The sequence below is a fragment of the Coffea arabica genome, chromosome 7e (assembly GCF_036785885.1).
Source record: "Coffea arabica cultivar ET-39 chromosome 7e, Coffea Arabica ET-39 HiFi, whole genome shotgun sequence".
Lineage (NCBI taxonomy): Eukaryota > Viridiplantae > Streptophyta > Magnoliopsida > Gentianales > Rubiaceae > Coffea > Coffea arabica.
In genome coordinates, this window is record NC_092323.1 from 30456945 (window position 1) to 30472523 (window position 15579).

Consider the following 15579-nt stretch of genomic DNA (forward strand, 5'->3'; position numbering starts at 1 on the left):
CATAAGGCAATTAAGGCCCTAACTATTACATTTTTAGGGGGAAAGCCTACTACAATCTAAGAGGGGAAACGGAAAATAAATGAAATAAACCTAACTATTACAACTTGGCATTCAAGTGCCTCCCAAATGATAAAATTGAACTAAAATTAAAGCAAAAGCTAAGCAACTAAATAAATAAATAAGGTGCAAATGAAATAAACACTTAAAGTCATGCAATTGCACACATAAGACACATATACGCACGTAGGGTCAAATAAAATCAAAAAAATAAAGGATAGAGTGTACCTCCCTCGTAATGGTAATCGAATGTGGGAAAAATGGCTTCAAAACAATAAAAGGGTCAAGGCACCAATTAAATGGTAAAGTATAAACAAAATCACCAAATTCCTCCCAATTGCAACTTAAATGAAACCAAATGATGCATAATTTCCAAGAAAAGTAAATTATTGATCTAATTTCTAAAATAGAAAACTATTGAGGACCTAATAGCAACCATTAATCAATCATTCAAGGCCAATTGAAATATTTTGGAACTTTAAAGGTCCATAAGTAATGAAAAGGTCAAGTAATGGTTCAAATTGCAATTATTTAGGTCCTAATTGCAAGAAATTAGAACGTAATTGGGCCTTTGTAGCAGAGATAGAAGCTAAGGGGAGTAAAGTACAATTTTTGAAAGCTATTCTTCATGCAAACACTCATAACGTAAACACTTATAATGCAATCTTCATGCAAACCGAAACTTTCTTTGCTCTTGCGAATTTCTTCTGCTTTTCATTACCAACCAAATACATTATCAACAAATATCAACAACCACAAAGCACAACTCCCAATCATTAACCAAATCAAATACTACACTTTTATTGCTGGATTAAGGTAACAAAATTGGTCTGACCGACAGCAAAAGAGAGAAAAATAAAATGCAGCAAGGGACCGTTATATTACCTCAGGAAGAAATTATAAGCATTAGCAGCTTCATGAGGCCATTGAATATAAAAATGCAGCAGATGCTCAAAGAGAAAACTCGCGGCAAACGTGCCCACAGCATACCAATATCAACCGAACACAAAAGAAAATAGAAGTCTCTAGCAAGCCAAAACTTGAACAAACCAGGAAGAAAAAGAACCCGCAGGTACTGCTGCAACAAACCAGAACTTTGAGCTTGTTGCAGCAGATTTGCGTGTACCAACCTCCCCCTAAAACTCAAAACTTAAACCCTATAAGGAGTTAAAAGGGCAGCCTCTGCGGCTGTACAATTCAAAAGCCATATCCGGCAAGCAGAGACCACAGCGCAGATAAGCAAAACAGTCTACACAACAGCAAAGGGAACCCGCAACATGCGAATGACCTTGTAACATGCTAAGTTTATTCGGGAGCTTTCTATGGATTCTAGGTCCGTTATTCCACGTGCAAACATTTCACATCAGTCCCCAACCAGCAAACATGCATCTCGTATCTATTACTACCAAAAAATAGCATAAAAGAAAGATATACAAATCCACAGGACAAAAGGGCAATCAACGAACGAAGGGTCCGAAATCCAAATTGCGGGAATTGCGTGCTATTTTTCTGGTTTTGCTCTTATTCTTCACATGAACAGAAGCCATAAACTCAAACAAAAACCCTAGACTTCTACCTCAAAACTCAGTCTAAATCAAGCCGCCAACCAAAGTTGGAAGCTTTATGCAATTTTTTCGGCCAAGACACAAACATGCAGGATACCGACTCATTACCCAAACTCCAGATTTATCGATACTCAAACAAGAACAATCAGCCATATTGAGGCAAAAACAGAACCAGTAAACAACCAAGAAATGCGAGCAAACGACTAAAGACGAAAGCTTTCAACCTTAAAAGAAGAATACAATACCTTAATCGAGGGAGGGGAAAAAGAAAACTCGGATGATTCGGCCAAGCCGTCAGTGGAAAAGCTACGATGATGACGCGATTACCTCCTTCCAATCCCAAATCCCTCTTCGTCCTCACGGTTGAAACCCTTCTGCTTTTGCTTTTCTTCAGCAGTCCACAACCCCTCCCCCCTAGCAATCTTCCTTTCTTTTCCTCTCTCAAGCTCAAGGCTTTTCCTAGCTTTTCTCTCCACCACCTTCCCTTAGCCGTTATTCCTTTTCTCTCCAGCCATCCTTCGTATCTTTCTCACGCTGTTCCCTTCTCTCCTTTCTTCCTGGTTTCCTCTCTCAAGCCGCCGCCCAAAGCCTCTCTCCTATTTTTCCTCCCTTTTTATTTTCTTCTCCTCTCCGTCCTCTATTTTTCTTTGTTTCTCCGTAGCTCGCTTCTTATCCCCTCCGAATTCTCTTTTTCCTTTTTCTGTCATCCCCCTTCTCTATCCCTCCCTTCTGTCTCTCTCCTTCGCTTTTCTTTCTTGTCAAACCCTAGCTACCCTTAGCTTTTTCGATCCGCCGTCACACCTGCCCAGCCGTTCCCTATCTGTTTTTCTCTCGTTCAGCCCCAAAAAACCCCCCTTCGGATCCCAGCTTCATGGCTTTATATAAGCATCAGCAATCCCTCAAACCTAGCATCTACGGTGCCTTTATTTTCTGCGTTTTTCTGTGATCCTCCGGGAGCCCTTAGATGGCTTTTGCTTCTCAAAACCTTGAGTTGTCGGATGAAGGCCAGATGGCCTTGTACTATGCCAATCTGATGGAGCAAAATAATGGGCAAAAATGACTGGAAAACAAACTGGAAAAATGGAGCTGCATTTTTGTTTTCTGTAATATCCGAAGCCATGCAAAAAATGAAGAAATGGAGTGAGTCCCTTTTTTTTCTTTTTCTCTCTTTTTTCTTTCAAAGAATTAATTAATACTAAAAATGTCCTAAAGGTAAAATTAATAGACTAAAATGCAAAAATAAATGGATAATAATAAATAGAATAGAATAGTAATAAATAACGTTAAATTTAAAAAAAATTACTATCTAAAATGCCAAAAATGAAAAAAAATAAAATCATGAGATTAATAAAATAAAAATAGATGATAATTATCAATAAAAATAAAAATGAAATAAATTAAAAATTTGGTGTCTACATCATGCATTCGATACATTCAATCATTCATTTCATTTCAATCAATTCAATCATGAGTTATTCATTTCAAATGAGAACGAGTGTGGTAAAGTAAACCCTCGACTCCATTTTCAAAATCTCCAATCATTAATAACAGTTAAGCATGTACCAAGTTCGCATACACTTGACACTCACCAAATAATTCAAGAAGTAAAGCACACTTGAGGGTTCAGGCGTCCACCGTGGGATCCTCTCGAAGGTCCCCTTGAGTGCCTGAGCAATTAATAATAACTATTACACACTATCGCTTAAAATCCCTAATTATCGAAGAAGATTGTACTAGTGTAAAATCTATGAAGATACCACGAAAATGAGTCTTAATTACTCGCAAATCGAGACTCAAAAGTGGGGTTTTAAAATACAAGAGAAATCTAATTTTCATCTTTGAAATCAAGTGTAAAACGGTCAAGTGGTATCGAAGGAATATGAAGAGTTCTAAAAGCACAATTTCCTTTAAGTTCGGAAATTTCAGATTTGATAAGTAATCTTTGAAAAATCATATCTCACTCTCTGAAGCTCCAAAATTGGAAAACTTGGTACCGTTGGAAACTACTTCCAAAGTACTTAAAGTTCCTAGAAGACACTTTTCCATGATTCAAAATGGATGATATTCAAAATCCGGCTCAAAGTTGCTGTTTTGGAATATCAAGACAGTTTTGAGGTTGGTTTTTGGCCAAATTTGGAAATTTGAAAAAATTCATAGAATGTGAACTAGTCTTTGAAATTTGAAAATAAATTAGAGTTACAATCAAAGTTTAAAACACAACAAGCTGAACAAGAATTGGAGTTTTGAGTACTAAGATATAGCAGCTCAAATTTGCTGAAATTCCTCACTAGACAAGGGTTTTCCAGATTTAAAACATGAACTTTAAGACTTTGGTTGAGCATCGAAATGGACTTGGAATGGCACCAAATTTGGTAGTATTACCCTACCATATAAGGGCTATTCGTCTGTCAAATTTCATATAAAAATTTGTACGGAAAGTCAGTTAACAAAGCCACTAAAGTTTCAAGAATTTCCAAGGTAAATTTGCCTTGTACTTCGTTTTCCCTTTTCTAACTTTTGGGTCAATGAAATCACCTCAAACATGGTTCATTTATGAAGACAAGGTCTAATAAACATCCAAGATACTTTTGGCAGATGGTTCACACCAAGAATTTCAAAATAACTAGTCCAATTCAAATTAAGGCATTCAACTAGCCAAAAGAGGGTTTTCCATTACTGAGACAGTTTCGCAATTCGGCCACAACTCACTCAATTCAACTTGGAATTGAGAGTGGTTGGTGGCGTTGGAAACTACATTCATAAAGCTACAATTCACAACTGGAATAAATTTAAAATTCTGTCCATAACTGCTCATTTTCAGGCAAAAAGTTGCAGCTCATAACAGGTTTTCTAACACAGCCGAGAAATGGGGCAGGTGAATTTGAAAGGCTGGTACGGTTCATTCAAGTGGAATCAGGGGATTCATTTTATACCGTTAGAAAATTGGAAGTGTCTAATTTCTAATACCGCAAACGGCACTCGATTTCGGCATCGGAGGAAAGAGTTATGGTCGATTCAAAATCGCTGCCAGAGCAACTCTGGACAGTTTTCCAGCCATGAACTTAATTCGAAATTTCAACTTTTGGACAACCAAATCAAGTAAGTTTTGGTGGAAACTTTCCGCACAACCTATACAACATATCCACATCAAAATTAAGTCAATTGGACGGCAAAAAATTGCACCAAGAGGCGCAGCAATGGACAGGGCAGATCTGGCCCCTTTCTCTATTTTGCTTCCTTTGAGTTTTCTTTCCACTTTTCAACTTATAATCACTAGTTTAACCCCTAAATCAACATAAAAAACACCAAACATCATCACATCAGTTCATCAAGTCCATTTTGGGATTTCATAGACCCACTCACAAGATTTTCAACAATATAGAGGTACCCACATGAACCTACAAGCTTCTAAGTGCAATTTAACCTACAAAAGCTAAGATTTGAAGAGTGGATGATCATATACCTTCTTAGATGGTAAGACCAGAAATTTTAGGCCACAAGAAGCTCAAGAAAACCGTGAGAATGAAGCTCTTCTCCTAGCCCAAGATGATCTCCAAGTTATTTGCAAGTTGTGGTATAATTTTGAAGTGATTTGGTGCAAGTTTGAGAGGTAAAATGATGAAGGTTTTTCTTCTTCTTCTCCTATGGAGTTTCAGCTGGTTGAGAGAGAAAAGAGAGAGTGTTTTGCTGATGGTAAAGCTTCCTTGAGAAGCTTATGAATTTGTGGCCAAAATTTCTCCAAAAAGTCAACTAAGAATAGTGCGCATATGCGCGCGTTTCGTGCTCGTTTCCTCTCGGGTTTGTTTCACTTGTGCACTAAACCTTTAATGCACTTCCATTGATACTATTATTATTCACCCTTGATGGTCTAAAAATAAAGGTCTAAAGTCTCTCGATTAATCGCGCGCGTGAAAACGCGTACTTCCAATTTGTGCCCGACAGAGCGAAATTTCTAAGAAATTCTTGTAACGATAGTATTACTAACTAATACTTGAGTACTTAAACATAAAAATAACTATTTTAAGACTAATATATGAGTCTTCAATCTCCAAGCTCATTGTACCCTCAAATCGATTATTGCCTCTAAACGAGTATTCACTATTCTCACTAAACGGCTTCCAAAAATTAAATTTTTGAAACAAGTCATTTTAAAAATATATGTAAGTCATAGTTCCATGTAATCGGGTCTAAAAGGTTGGAATAAAATATTCGGAGCAAACGGGCAATTAAATATTTAAATAAACTAGTAATAGGAATTTAAAATAAGTAAATTTGCGAGTCTTCACACCCAAGCTCTCCACCATTAGCAAACTTGCTACATTGGTGCAACTTCCACCATCGATGATGAGACTGCACATTTTGTCGCTTACTTTACACCGAATGTAAAACAAGTTTTCCCTTTGTAACTGTTCATCCTCCTTAATCGGGCGGTTAATGCTCTTCTTGCAACCAAACAACCAATCTCACCTTGAGTTGGTGAACATTCTTCCTCGGTCGAGTCAATTTCCAAGCTTTCTTCCTTGGTCAAGATCGGCATCTCCTCACAATCATCATTATCAGATACAACTTCTCCATTATGAGTTATAAGCATGACCCTTTGATTCGGACATTGAGATTGGATATGTCCGAATCCTTGACACTTGAAGCACTTAATGCCCCTACTCCTAGGCTTAGGAGTCTCTTGAGTATGTTTCGAAGTGGACCTAGATGGATAAACAACCTTGTTAGGGGTAGAATGAAAATTGTGATTAGGGAAGTTACCTTGGTTTCGGCTAGAAGTGGGTGGTGTAGCCGAATTTCCAGCTTCGTGGAGTGACCTTCTTGGCTGACCTCCTTTCCAAGGTTGCAAGTTCATGGTAGTATTGGATCGTCCACCACTCCGCAGTCTCTTTCCCCTCTAGGCCTTGATGGCTAACTGAAGTAGGTCGCTCATATCCAAGTAGTGTTGAATTTCTAAGGCCTCTTGAAGTTTAGAGTTTAAACCTCTAAGAAACTTTGTCATTGTGGCTTCACTATCTTCTTGGATATTAGCTCTCATCATAGCCATTTCTATCTCTTTGTAATAATCCTCCATACTCATGTTGCCTTGAGTGAGAGTTTGCAGCTTTGAGTGGAGATCTTAGTTGTAGTAGCTAGGAACAAACCTCTTGCGCATCATTGCCTTGAGTTCTTGCCAAGTTCGGACTTGCGGTTCACCATTTCTTCTTTGACCAGTCCTTACTTGATCCCACCAAATGAGTGCATATTCGGTGAACTCAACAGTGGCAACCTTGACCTTTTGTTCCTCCCTATAATCATAGCAATCGAAGACCATTTCGATTCGGCCTTCCCATTCCAAGTAAGTCTCAGGGTCACTTTTTCCTTAGAAAGTAGGAACTTTGATTTTAAGTCCCCGAAGCACCTCCTTAGAAGTGTCCCTCTTAAGCCTCTCGGCTCTCTCTTCATCCTCACTTGCGGAGTAGTCCTCAAAATTTGACCCTTTAGAGCCACCTTGATGTCGGTTATGGGACCTGGATTGAGAGCCTTTAGTGAAGCTCTTGGAAACCTCATCTTTCAAGAGCCTTTAGGCAGATTTCATAGCATTGAACATCATGGCATAGTCGGCAGTTGGATTAGCTTGCTCCATGTCTTTCGTTTTGCCCTGCCAAGCATTAGCAAACAAGAAAATGATACAAGAATATCCTCACTTCACTCCCTAAGTGTTTTACTTGCGCTCGTGTTTCACTCTAATGGTCTTACCACGATTCTTACCTTGCCGGTTTGACTAGTTTGAGAAATGCCGCACAAAACCCTCAAATTGTTCACCCAACTTTAGCGCTAGAGTAACCAAGAACAAAGACACAATTTGGACACGGTGGTGGATGGTTTTGACCATTTCCTAAGGCGGCCAGATTTGGAAGTTGTGAGAATGGAAAAAGGAAATAAGCAAAAGCAAGATTTGGAAGTTTTCTAATTTGAATGGACTTAGTCAAGTGGAAATAGGAGAGTTATCCAAGCTGTCCACTAGTTTCCTAATTGAATTTGGAAACAAGTTAGTTTTTGAAAACCTTTTGGAAAAACCTTTTCTTCTTGAAACAACTTTTAGAAAGTTCCAAATTCTACTCCAAGAAGGAGTGCGGATCAGATTTTGTTTCTTCCAACACAATTCGGTTGCTTCCTTTTTTTTTCTCTTTGTTTTGCTTTTGCCAACCGATTCTTCCTCCTTTTTTTTCTCTTTTGTTTTCTGTTTTGTTTCTTTTTTTTTTTTACTTATAACGAACAAAGACAACACAATGCTTGACCGATTGGAATATTTTCTAGATTTGTTTTGGCCAAATCACACGAACAAGAAACTTTCAAGAACTTCAAGATTCTTCAAGAATTTTCAAGAAGGTTGTCAAGAACTTCAAGAATTCCAAGTTTGTGGTCAAGAAATTTAAGAAACTCAAGATTCTTGTGGGTTATCTCAAGATTCACCAATTACCAACTAGTTTTCACAAAATCTAGATTTGAAAACAAGTCAACAAGTTGGATAACACCAGGACAATGAGACCAGAAATTTCAACAACAAGCGATACGCAACTTCAGGCAGCAAGACTAACGATGGAACACTAAAACAGAATTTTCAAGGCACTATGGACAGAAAATTGAAGACGCCAATGACGAAACAAACTTCGGACAGATTTGAACACTTACGGACAGAATTCAACAATGCAACAAGGCTACGGTCAGATTTTCAAGACGCAACAATTGAACACAATTTCAGATAGATTTCAACAAAGCAATAAATAGCAAGGTAGCGGAAACTATAAACCCTAGAACAAACTAGATGAAACAAGAAAAACGGATATAACGAATTGATACCTCAACTAGCTCTGAAGCCAACTCATACGCTCCTCGGTAAACTTGTTCCGAGACACGTAGCACGATTGCCCAAGGATCTAGATAGATGATCAATCATTTGGATTGCCGAACCTAAAATCAAGATGGACGACTCAACTCGATTAAAGGTGGTAGAACAGCGACTCTAATTGAGGTGGTTACTCAAGTAGATAGGCTGGATGAACAACCAAGGACGTCACGTGAGATTGCTCAAAGAACCTTTCATTGTAGAAACTACAGTACCGGTCACCAGGTCACTGTGCATAACTAAATTGGTGACCGGCTTACCAGGTCACCTGTCCTTGATTTACTGTTAGGCACTGTATATCATGTGTCTTCCACGTGACCCGGTTGATGTAGTGGATGATGGGTCCCATGTGTAATGAGAAAATCGCATGGTATTTTTGGCGGTATCTTTAATTTGAACGATTACACTATTCATTGATTTGTTGTATGATGTGATTTGGACATAATTATTGCAATTTTGAACGGATAGTTTGTTTTTAAAACTTTGTGAAGTTGTTATTGTTTCCCGCTTAATTGTTTAGCACGATTTATTGACAATTGCTGAATACGTTTGGTCTGGCTTGCTGAGAACGATTTATTAGAATTGCTGAGGACAATTTTGGTATTAGTGTATGTAAACCTTAAAATTGGTGAATTTTAATTGTTATGTTATATTATATGATAAATCGTGGATTATTAGCGGATTTGATATGTAATTGGTATTGTTTTAACATTTTTTAATAAATTTATATGTTGAATTATAAATTAATGTTTTTCATAATGGTATTTATTATGGACTTTATAATTGTAGTTGTTATTAGTTTTGGTGGTCGTACATTGTTAATTATATAGTGCATATTATTAAATTGTATATTGACACGTGTCGTATTCATTTTTATCGATGAATGGTAATTTTATTAATAACAATCATAAATAGGGCTTCGAACCCTATTATTACATTCCATTCGGATATTACATCGTCTATTGCTATATTAAATAATTTGACTAAAAAATATGGACTGAAATTATTCAATTTTCGAAAAATCATAATGTATAGCCTCCGGATAATACTTGGAAAATTGACTACACTGCTCTGTATCCAGATATGCTCTATACGCTTGTACGATGTGATGTGGAGAAGCCTCCTTGGTGTGTGATTTATCCGAAACATGACTATTAATGTGTTCCACGGTCTCAAAAAGGGTCTTATATGACCCTGACCCTGCAATTGGATGTGAAATTGTGTTGGTGTTGGAAGTAGGGGTATTGCATTTCTGTTGATGATCATATCCATCTTCCTCGGCGAGCAACTCGTGGAAAAGTGTCTTCGGAGTTGTTCGAGCTCGCTTGAGGTGTCTCCTGTGTCTGACTTTGACTTCCCTGATTTTCTGCTTCAGAGCTGGAGGCTCTGTTGTTTTCCTGATACAGTGGCTTGGAGATGAATACGAATTTTGCATTGTTTTCTGTCCAGTCCCTTAATGCTTGCTTATTGGCTCTGTCCAAATAATCCCTATATGATGAATCTGGACCTAGATTGCACACTATGATAGCTGGAATTCCTCCTCTAATCAGGACTGGTTTGCCGTATTTGTAGTTTGATACCCAGTCTGTTTTCCTAATCTGGATAGGCCTTCGACAATAATAGACATTGGTCTGTTGGGCCTCGATTCAATGGGCTTTATATTTGAATTAGCCCATTCCAATAATTCATATGGCACATTATCGGTAGAGCTGTTAATCGAACCGGGTAACTCGTGAGTCGAGCTCGACCCGGCTCGATAAGAGCTCGGCTCGGCTCATTTACAGAGAGAAACGATCTGAGCTCGAGCTCTAATCAGTACTCGTTTTATAAACGAGCCCAGCATAGCTCGGCTCGTTGAAGCTCGGGAGGCTCAAAGAGCAGGGTCATTAGTTTCATTTCATTGTGTATGTGGTATTGTAACCTAAGTGATTCTCCCATAGCCCTAAATTTTCTTTCCTCTTTTGGTCTTACCTTTCCAGTTCCACAGCCGTAGCCGCAGCCGCACGCCCGCACCCTCCATTCTCACCACCGTCACCGACTCACCATTCTCCAATTCATCCATCATCTCACCTCCATCAGGACCATCACCTATCCATCTCACCGCTAGGCGCCATCCCTAATTTTTTCTTTCATTTTTTGGTCTTTCCTTTCCACCTTCCACAGCCGTAGCCGCACCCTCCATTCCCACCACCGTCACCGGCTCACCAATCCATTCATCTCACCTCCATCTCCATTATCTTCTTGTTCACATCAGGGTTGAGTCCCCCAACAGAAACCAACTCACCGTAGGCAGTTGGCAGCTCAATCCCAATAGAAACCATCTCACCGCCATCATTGAATCCCCTTCTCGTGAATCCGTGAGCAGCGCCATACGGAGCCACCTCGGTAGAGCTAGGGGCCTCTACCATATCCCGATTCGCTACATTCTGGTAACCATTTCTTCTCAATTTTTGCAATTTATTTTGATTTTTAGAGGTTGTGTGGGTTTCCTTAGAATATTCTTTTGGTTTTTGCAATTTTTGCAATTCATTAGTAGATACTGCATTTGTTGGCCATTTGGGTAATTTCCTTAGAATCTTTTTACGCGACTTTTCTTCTAGAGCTTCATCCAACATATGAAAGCCCACCATGTGCGTTTTTGATGCTGAAGATGTACAAATTAAGCTGTTTTAAATCTCTTCAAGTTTAATTTAGGCCCTAATCTTTCTTTCTTTCCTTTTTTGTGCTAATTCCTTTTTTCTTTCTTGTGTTGTGTCACATTATGCTGAATATTGCAATGTAGATTTGAATGAGTATTGGGTGGAAAGAGATTATTTAAGCCGTAGAAACTAGGAAGTCATAGCAAGCATATATAGCTTCTTGTATTTTTTGGACATTCATGTGCGCATTGAAATTTATTCAAGGGTCTTGATGCAAATGCCAAAAATGGTCATCATGCGTTTAATGAAGTTGCAAATTACTACTAGTTGCTAGTCCTTTTGTTTTGTAACTAAAAAACTGACATGGGAAAAGCAAAAGCTTGATTAACCAATTTAATCTTAGCTTAGTGGGCTAAATGGAAACTATCAACTTTTGATGGACTGGGTCGAAACTGTGTATTGTTGTTTCCCAGCTTGGCTTTATAAAAAGAGCAAATCAAGAGTCGTTTAAATGCTGGAAGTTGGAAGTGCATATTTTGTTTCTTTCTTATAGCACTTATTTACATTTTTGGTCCTATTCCTATAGCACTTAACTTAGGATATAACATTTTAATCATAGGTTAGGTTCTGATATTCTAGCAATACTAGTTATACTTTTGGGTTCTATGCTAAAATAATGGTCACTTATGGTGTCGGTTGGGAATATAGTTAGCCTGCTACATCCATTTACTGAAACCAGCCAATGTAAAATAGAATTTTGATACTCAATGACAATAATTATTTGGAGATGCTGATCAGTCAGCTAAGTCCCACCCAAACAAAATCTGTGAGAACCCGTGGGTTTTCTTATTTTCTAGACTTTATTTTATTTAATTGCATGCCTTTTCTATATTTTGTTTCATAGAAAAATTTTTCTAGATAATTTTTATGAGTAAATATAGTTCTAAAATTATTTTTCTAGTTTTAATTAATTTTTCAGAAATTAAGAGCGTATACCGGTTGTGGGACCCACTAGTGTGGTAAGTTTGATAAAATGCGGCCAATTAGGTTATGTTATATAGACAGAGATTATATTACATGGTATTATGAGCCAATTAGAGGATGCATAGAGGGATTAACCTTGGAAGACAAAAGGATAAGCTCAAACAAAAAGGGGTGACAAGTGTCACCTTGTGACTTGAGGATGGTTTGACCAACTTTCTTACTTTACCATTTAACCAAAAAAAAAAAATTGACTAAAAACATCTTCATTTTTTCCTCCCTTTGGCTGAACTTCTTGAGCAAAGAAAGAGAAAAATCTCCAACTTCCTTCTTCTTAATCTTGCCCAATCTCACAACTTAACCGTTTATACTCCAAAACTCTCCATAAAATCCCTTTGCTAAGTGGTATTGAAATAGTTGGTGGAGTGATTTGGCAAGAGGAAGTGATTTGGCAAGAGGAAGTGCCAAGTTGCTATCTTTCTTAAGTTGTAAGGTGAGTTGTGAAGAAATCCTCTCTTTGTTCTTAATAGTGGTAAATTAGTAGCATTGGTGGCTAAATAAGATGATTTATGGTGTGTTTATGGTTGGAAGTGAATCTTTGATGAATTTTATATTTATTCTTGATTTTTCTATTTTTATATGTTTTATATTGTGTGGCCATGGATGATGGATTGGAATAATCTAGAATGAAGCTATAGTGCGTAAATTGTAGCTAAATGCGGAAAATTTTCATGTTATGCGGAAAATTCCAGATTAGGGTTTCAATTTTCCCTATTCTTCCCGGTACTATTACCCCTAGTTAGAGGCCAAATTGGCCTTAGTATAAAACATGAAAGTTGTATAGAATGATGTTTTATAGTTTTCTGCAAAATTTCAGCTCAATTGGAGCAACGTAGCATATGAAAAGACCGAAATACCCCTGCTGCCCTGTTTCTGTCCGAAACTGATAATCAGCTTCTGTAATTGGTTAGTTTCACCAGGAATACTACTGATTTGGTTGTCTATGTTTTCTTAAGAATTATAGCCTTGTATCTTAGCTTTCAAATGGATTTGGAATTACCTGAATCGAAGTTGTGTATGCTGAGATATGATTGAATGAATCAGGACTGCTAGTTCAATTTCACAGTGAGTTTCAAACTGGAAAATCTGGTATTGTTTTAGTAACTTTGACAGGTCACATTTGCTGTCTTCCAACTAGAGGGAGCAGCCCGTTCTTGGTGGAATATCATAACACTGAAATGGGAAAGAGAACAAACCCCAAGGACGTAGGTGAATTTCATGAGAGAGTTCAACACGAAGTATTTTCCACCTCTGATCCAGGAAAAGAAAGAAGATGAGTTCATTAGGCTCCGCCAGGGAACTCAAACCGTCGCCGAATATGAGAGCCAGTTCACCAGGTTGTCCAAGTTCGCTCCCAAGTTAATTGTGACTGAGCAAAGGAGGATAGGGCGTTTTGTCCAAGGATTAAACGTTGAGATTCAGAAGGATCTGGCCGTAGCCCAACTCAATACCTTTAGTGATGCGGTGGAGAAAGCTCAACGAGTTGAAAGCGCGAGATTTCAAGTTAGAAACTTTCAAGCTAAGAAAAGGGGATTTCCTGGAAGTAGCTCAGAGCAAGGGGATAAGGGTACGCCTCCTAAGATTGGAAGGGGAAACGGGGGAGTACAATTACCGAGGATGTCAAGTGGTGCCTCACAGAGAGGCTCAGTCTCGGCTTCCCGTGGTCCCTGCGGGTACTGTGGGAAGCCGAATCACACGGAGGATGTTTGCTAAAAGAAAGGAATAAAGTGTCTACATTGTGGGAGCGCAGATCATCAAATCGCAAGTTGCCCAACCCAATCTCGAGAAGGGAGTAGGAGCCAACAGCCAACCACGACCAACCCTGACAAGTCGAAGGGGGACAAGAATGGATCGAAAATGTCAACTCAGGTGTACTCCTTAGAACAACATCAAGTCTCTGACCCATTAGAGGACGTGGAAGGTAAGGTTCTGGTATTCCACCGTTTGCCCATTAGAATGGTGTATCAGAATTACAATTTGGGAAAGAAGAAGAAACTATACCAAAGAATTCCATGAGCCTGGCCAGTGAATGGGTACAGATTGGTTAGCTAAGTATGATGCTCAATTTGACTGTGAAAAGGAAGTATTCAAATTTTTGTATCCCGGAGAAGGCGATGATAAGGAATTTCGAGGACGAAATTCTTTTAAGGGAGAGAGAGTGTGAGAACCCGTGGATTTTCTTATTTTCTAGACTTTATTTTATTTAATTGCATGCCTTTTCTATATTTTCTTTCTTAGGAAAATTTTCTAAATAATTTTTATGAGTAAATATAGTTCTAAAATTATTTTTTTAGTATTAATTAGTTTTTGAGAAATTAAGAGCGTATACCGGTTGTGAGACCCACTAGTGCGGTAAGTTTGATAAAATGCGGCCAATTAGGTTATGTTATATAGACAGAGATTATATTACATGGTATTATGAGCCAATTAGAGGATGCATAGAGGGATTAACCTTGGAAGACAAACGGATAAGCTCAAACAAAAAGGGGTGACAAGTGTCACCTTGTGACTTGAGGATGGTTTGACCAACTTTCTTACTTTACCATTTAACCAAAAAAAAAAATTGACTAAAAACATCTTCATTTTTTCCTCCCTTTGGCTGAACTTCTTGAGCAAAGAAAGAGAAAAATCTCCAACTTCCTTCTTCTTAATCTTGCCCAATCTCACAACTTAACCGTTTATACTCCAAAACTCTCCATAAAATCCCTTTGCTAAGTGGTATTGAAATAGTTGGTGGAGTGATTTGGCAAGAGGAAGTGATTTGGCAAGAGAAAGTGCCAAGTTGCTATCTTTCTTAAGTTGTAAGGTGAGTTGTGAAGAAATCCTCTCTTTGTTCTTAATAGTGGTAAATTAGTAGCATTGGTGGCTAAATAAGATGATTTATGGTGTGTTTATGGTTGGAAGTGAATCTTTGATGAATTTTATATTTATTCTTGATTTTTCTATTTTTATATGTTTTATATTGTGTGGCCATGGATGATGGATTGGAATAATCTAGAATGAAGCTATAGTGCGTAAATTGTAGCTAAATGCGGAAAATTTTCATGTTATGCGGAAAATTCCAGATTAGGGTTTCAATTTTCCCTATTCTTCCCGGTACTATTACCCCTAGTTAGAGGCCAAATTGGCCTTAGTATAAAACATGAAAGTTGTATAGAATGATATTTTATAGTTTCCTGCAAAATTTCAGCTCAATTGGAGCAACGTAGCATATGAAAAGACCGAAATACCCCTGCTGCCCTGTTTTTGTCCGAAACAGATAATCAGCTTCTGTAATTGGTTAGTTTCACCAGGAATACTACTGATTTGGTTGTCTATGTTTTCTTAAGAATTATAGCCTTGTATCTTAGCTTTCAAATGGATTTGGAATTACCTGAATCGAAGTTGT